Source organism: Neoarius graeffei, chromosome 24, assembly GCF_027579695.1.
Source record: "Neoarius graeffei isolate fNeoGra1 chromosome 24, fNeoGra1.pri, whole genome shotgun sequence".
Taxonomy (NCBI): Eukaryota; Metazoa; Chordata; class Actinopteri; order Siluriformes; family Ariidae; genus Neoarius; species Neoarius graeffei.
In genome coordinates, this window is record NC_083592.1 from 673,825 (window position 1) to 679,824 (window position 6,000).

At 45.2% G+C, this 6,000-nt stretch overlaps 1 protein-coding gene across 2 annotated transcripts in view; it reads right to left on the reverse strand.

The window, feature by feature from the left end:
- The window catches only part of slc1a3a (solute carrier family 1 member 3a), a 55,889-nt gene extending 55,442 nt beyond the window's left edge, over positions 1 to 447 (reverse strand). For both annotated transcript variants that reach the window (XM_060907645.1, XM_060907644.1), the window contains exon 1: positions 371 to 447. The gene's annotated coding sequence lies outside the window, so the exon portion shown is untranslated. The remainder of the gene's footprint in view (positions 1 to 370) is intronic.
- Between the last annotated feature and the right edge of the window lie 5,553 nt (positions 448 to 6,000).

The window sequence follows — 6,000 nt, forward strand, 5'->3', positions numbered from 1 at the left end:
ATTCTCCACCAGGTCATTGGGAGCTTTAGGATTTTACTTCTGCCTGCTTTTAATTTTGTTGTTTTTACTTTAGTTCTGCATTTATGTTTCTGTTTTGGATTCATGGTGATCTGATCACCTCCATCCACAACATCTGGATATAAAGTGATGATAAAAGCGCGCGCGCACACGCACAGAGAGTCACCCTATTTGCCTACAGCTCCACGTGTGCGAGAACCACTGCCAGGGGACACACACACACACACGCACACACACACACACGCACACACACACACACACACGCACACACACACACACACACGCACACACACACGCACACACACGCGCACACACACACACACACGCGCGCGTAAATAAAGCGAGTACTCACGGAGGCGCGGTGCTGGACGCTGAGCTGTAACGCAGTGGCCCGCGGGAAGAGCTGCTGAGGGTTTTATTAGGAGTGAAGAGTGTTAGATAGAGCAACAGTCTAAGAGTGGGAGGGACTGCTTCCTGGTGGGTGTGGCCTACACAGCAGAGAGGAACCAATCAGAGAAGCACAGAGTGGAGGGAAGCGTAAAGGAGGCGGAGACAGACAGAGAGAGACACAGAGAGAGAGACAGAGAGAGAGAGACAGAGAGAGAGAGAGACAGACAGACAGAGAGAGAGAGAGAGACAACTCACTACTGGTGTGTGTGTGTGTGTGTGTGGGTGCGCGCGCATCTATCACACATTTCCGTTTGCACTTGTACAATTGGATTTTTTTCTAAAGAACTCTAGTGAGAAAAACGACCTTGAATCAGATAAGAAACACAAACACACAAACACACACACACTTTTTCTCTCGTTTTTGTAGTGCATAATCATTGTGTGTATGTGTGTGTGTGTGTTTGCGCGCGCGCTCATGTGTAAGCACGCTTTATCAGGCTTTTACACGGCTCTGTGTGGGTGAGCTGATGTTCTGTGTGAGCTGATGTTCTGTGTGAGCTGATGTTCTGTGTGAGCTGATGTTCTTGAGCTGATGTTCTGTGTGAGCTGATGTTCTGTGTGAGCTGATGTTCTGTGTGAGCTGATGTTCTGTGTGAGCTGATGTTCTGTTCTGCACCAGTTCATCTGCAGCTCTGGAACTTATTCCTTTTTCTTGACTTTACTCTCCTTCAGTTCAGAGCTCTGAATTCACTCCAGTTTAAGAACTTTTACGATTTTTTTTTAATTAGATGTCTTTCAGATCTGGAACAGTTATTCCAGTTCTCCTCTGGAGTGCAGTGTGTGTGTGTGTGTGTGTGTGTGTGTGTGTGTGTGTGTGTGGAGTCAGGTGGTGAAGAGAGAGCGCCATTGTTTGTTTTTTCCTCAGTGATATTCATCAAAGAGACTCTCAGACGAAACAAAAATAAAACAGAAAACTCTCAGGCTTTAACACACACACACACACATACATACATACATACACACACACACACACACACACATACATACATACATACATACATACATACATACATACATACACACACACACACACACACACACACACACACACTGTAGTGAGATCCGGACTTTCACCCGGGCGCCAGTTGAGCGGATCAGAGAACAGTTTAATATGAACCACAACACCCCCCCCCCCCCCAAGAGCTGCTGCTCTAGAACTCTAGAGACAGCAAAGTTTACCTAGACAGAGAATGTGAGTAAAGTCCCAGTAATTTGCACTGGCTGTTAGAAACCGGGACTTTGTCTGGTCCCTGACCCCTCTCGATCCGAGAGATGGAGAATGACGCTTAGTGAGGAAAAGTTGCGCCCTGCCGCCCTGAACAAAATAAAATAACTGATTGAAAAAATCATGATAATTGACAGAGTTATAAGTGATTGAAAAAAAATCCTGTTTTTCATGGATCATTCCAGATCAGTGATCCAGATCAGCACCAAAAGTCACAGCAGCATAATTCAGCCCAGAGGGATTCTTCTTTGTGATGATTGGTTGAAAACTGAGGGAGAAATAGCGTCCTACAAACATTAGGATAATAATAATAAGAATAGAAGAATAAAGTAGAAAGATCCTGAATGAGAGTAACAATTTACACTAGCACTGCTAGCGCAAATTAATTAAAATAAAATATAATAAAAGTATTGTGTAAGTATCTTTGTACTAAGGTTGGGGCGCTAAAAGAAAAAACAACCTCATCTAGAAGTTCTGGAGCAGGATTATAGAACTGGATCAGAATTTCACATGGCTTAAACAATTAGCATTCATCTGAATCAGAAGTTCTGGAACTCGATGTGCACTGAGTGAGTCAGAAGAACTGAAGCTACATCTCTACAAAACTGCACAATCTGGAATTAGAGCAGGACCCATATGTTAGTTCTAGAACTAAAAGTGAACCAAACTCTCATTTCTAAACAACTAAAGCTGAATTCCACTACAGATGTTCGAACTAGAGAGTGAGATTTAAGTTCTAGAATGAGAGCATACACAAATTAGAACTATAAATAAATTAAATCATAAGTTAGAACATTGGAGAAGAACCAAACTGTAGTAGAACTGAGCTGATGCTCTTGAACAGTGTTTCTCAGTCCTCGTCCTGGAGCCCCTGTCCGCCAATCTTCTGTCCATCCTGACCCTGAATCAAACACAAATGATTGAAGTTCGAGTGATGAACATGTTCTTGATTAAATCAGGTGGGTTCAGCTGATCAAACGTGTGCCACTGATGAGTTCAGTCAGGTGGAGCATGGAAAGATGGCCCCAGGAGGAGGACTGAGAACAGGTGCTCTAGAAAAAGAGCTGAACTCCATCACAGTGGTACTAAATGGAATTCGAGAATAAACACGGAACCGTATTAGAAATTCTAGGACTAGAGCTGAATTTAGTCTGAAGTCCTAGGATTGACCTAAATCTGTACCAAACTACATGGTCCAGACAAGAGAGATGAAGTGACCCCAGAGCTAGACCTGAACTGATTTAGATACAGTAGTACGAGGGCACAGCCAAAGAGACGGTTCTAGAACTACAGCAGTACTGAGAACACAGAGGTACTAGAACTCATGCAGGGCAGGACATGAAGAACAAAAACTGGATCATTATATAATTTCTTGAACTGAATCGAGTCTGAAGGGCTGGAATAAGAGAGAGAGAGAGAGAGAGAGAGAGAGAGAGAGAGGTCTAGACTCATGAGTGTATGAGCTGGCTGATCTCTGATCTCCATTCAGAGACCCGTGTGTGTGTGTGAAGTCAGACCGTGGGAACAGGGTGATACAAAGGCTGGAGTACAAAGCTGCCCCACAGCCGTCCCGTTCCCACTGCCCTGCTGCCTCATGGGGGCAAAAAGAGACAAGCAGATCACATCACCTGCCCCACATACAGTTCTATCCCCTGGAGATATTCCACAATGCTGTGGGGGACACACCCCCTGCTCACCTGTCTACCCCTCAGGTCACTGAGACACACACAGAGACACAGACATGCGACGGGTTTCTGCAGTACAACTGTTTTTATTTCAGTCATTTTATTAAAAATCACATTCCACTTTCATTATTAGTGCAGTGTTCTGATAGAACCTCTCTCTCTCTCTCTCTCTGCACTGCATGCTGGGAGTTTGCTGGTGGAGGGTGTGGTGAGGTTGGCTGAGAGCTTACATTCCTCTTTCTAACTTTTTTTGTATTCTTTCTTGTAGTATTTACTAATTGTTTTGTAGTGTTTGTGGTTGTTTGTAGTTGGGTTGTGTGTGTGTGCACGTGCGTGTTTGTTTGCGTTTGTGGTGGGGATGGTGTCCTCCAGGACGCCGCCCCGTCCCTGAAACATGGGATTAGGATGGTACCGCAGCCCACGGTGCAGGTAGAACAGGTACTGCTCGCCATCGGAGAGCAGGTGGGCTATGAAAACATCATATGTGCCTCCCGCATGAACAAGGCAGTAGTCGTGTTCATGAAGTGCCAGGAGCTCGTTAATCAGCTCATAGAGAGCAACATTTACATCAACGAGTTTGTGCAAGTTTCCCCGCTGGCAGTGCCTTCCGTCCGGGTCACCGTGTCCGGAGTTCCCCCGTTCATTCTGAACAAGGCGCTGCAGCGAGAGCTAAAGTGCTTCGGGAAATTTGTGAGCAGTTTCCGGACAGTGAGTTTGGGCTGTAAGGACAACAAATTAAAACATGTTCAGTCTCTATGGAGAAAGGTGTTTATGTTTTTGAACTCTCCAACTCAGACACTGGATGTTTCCTTCCATGTGAAGCATGAGGAAGGTTTTTACTTGGTGTACGCGAGCTCGGGAAACATGAAGTGTTTTGAGTGTGGAGACGTGGGACATAAAAGAATTACCTGTCCACATAGACAGGTAGAACCAGCGGCAAGAACTGCTAACAAGGAAAGGAGTGGCGTGACTGGCACCGGCAAGGGGGGCAGCGGTGAGGCTGCGGTGACTGACAGTGGGGAAGTGGGCAGCGGGGTAGCGCTTGTGACTGACAGTAGGGAAGTAAACAGTAGTGTGACTGACGGTACAGAGACAAGAAGCGCTGTGACTGACGGTAGGGAAGTAAACAGTGTTATGACTGACAGTAAGGAGGTGAGAAGGCGGGCAGTGGTGTCGCTGTGGTGACAGATGGCGGGAAAGTGAGCAGTGATTGGCCAGCACTATCCGAGTCTGCTCCGCCTGCTCAAACTGAGGCCGGTAGCTCTGTGATCGGGGCTGCCGGTAGTAGCAGTTCACTGGAAACAGTAGAGGCTGAACAGAGCAGGGCGGAGCCGGGAGAGGTCGGGGGGGGGGGGGGGGGGGGGTCTGAGCAGGACGTGGAGTCTCCAGTTTTACAGGAGGCTGTCAGACCTGATAATGAGACAGAGGAGGCAATGAAGCTGTGTGGTTGTTATAGTAACAATGTGACTGATATGGAATCTGACTCTGTTTCTATAGTGAACAGTATTTCTCAAAGCAAGGACCTTTATTCACGTGAGGAGGTTAATAATTTTTTGGATGAGACTTTTGGGGGAAAAAAAAGTGAATGTTAAAGATTATTTTCCTGACGTTGAAAAGTTTATCAAATCAGTTACCTCACTTCAAAGAGTTGTTGGAATGGATTTACTGGATGGAAAGAAACATTATCATTTAAAAAAAAGCATGTTACTGGTCTGAGGAAAAGGTTAAAAGAGTCTAAGAGTAGAATGATTAAGAAAATGAAACTCAAAAAATTAAAGTTTTCAATGACTGCACAGCAATGGGTTTTCATCTCTGCTGGTTCTTTCCATCTGTCTCTTTACTGTTCTGTCTCTTTATCTTTCAATATGCAGGGGTTAAGAGTCGCTTCTTTAAATATAAACGGGGGAAGAAATGAACAGAAAAGAGTTTTATTATCTGAAGTAATCAGACAAAAAAATCCTGGATATTATTTTATTACAGGAAACACATAGTGATGAGTTGAATAAAATAGCCTGGGATTTACTGTATGGTGAAACGGACAATATGTTTTTAGTCATGGAACAAATTTTAGTGCAGGAGCTGTGATTTTATTCTCTCCTATTTTAGATATAAACATCGTGTCCAGTACAGAGTTGGTGAAAGGTAGAGTTCTTATGGTAAAGGTTAAAATACATCTCATCTCATTATCTCTAGCCGCTTTATCCTTCTACAGGGTCGCAGGCAAGCTGGAGCCTATCCCAGCTGACTACGGGCGAAAGGCGGGGTTCACCCTGGACAAGTCGCCAGGTCATCACAGGGCTGACACATAGACACAGACAACCATTCACACTCACATTCACACCTACGCTCAATTTAGAGTCACCAGTTAACCTAACCTGCATGTCTTTGGACTGTGGGGGAAACCGGAGCACCCAGAGGAAACCCACGCGGACACGGGGAGAACATGCAAACTCCACACAGAAAGGCCCTCGCCGGCCCTGGGGCTCGAACCCAGGACCTTCTTGCTGTGAGGCGACAGCGCTAACCACTACACCACCGTGCCGCCGTTAAAATACATGATTTTACTTTTATTAATGTTTATGCACCAAACCAAGGCTCTGAATGTGAAGAGTTGTTTAATTT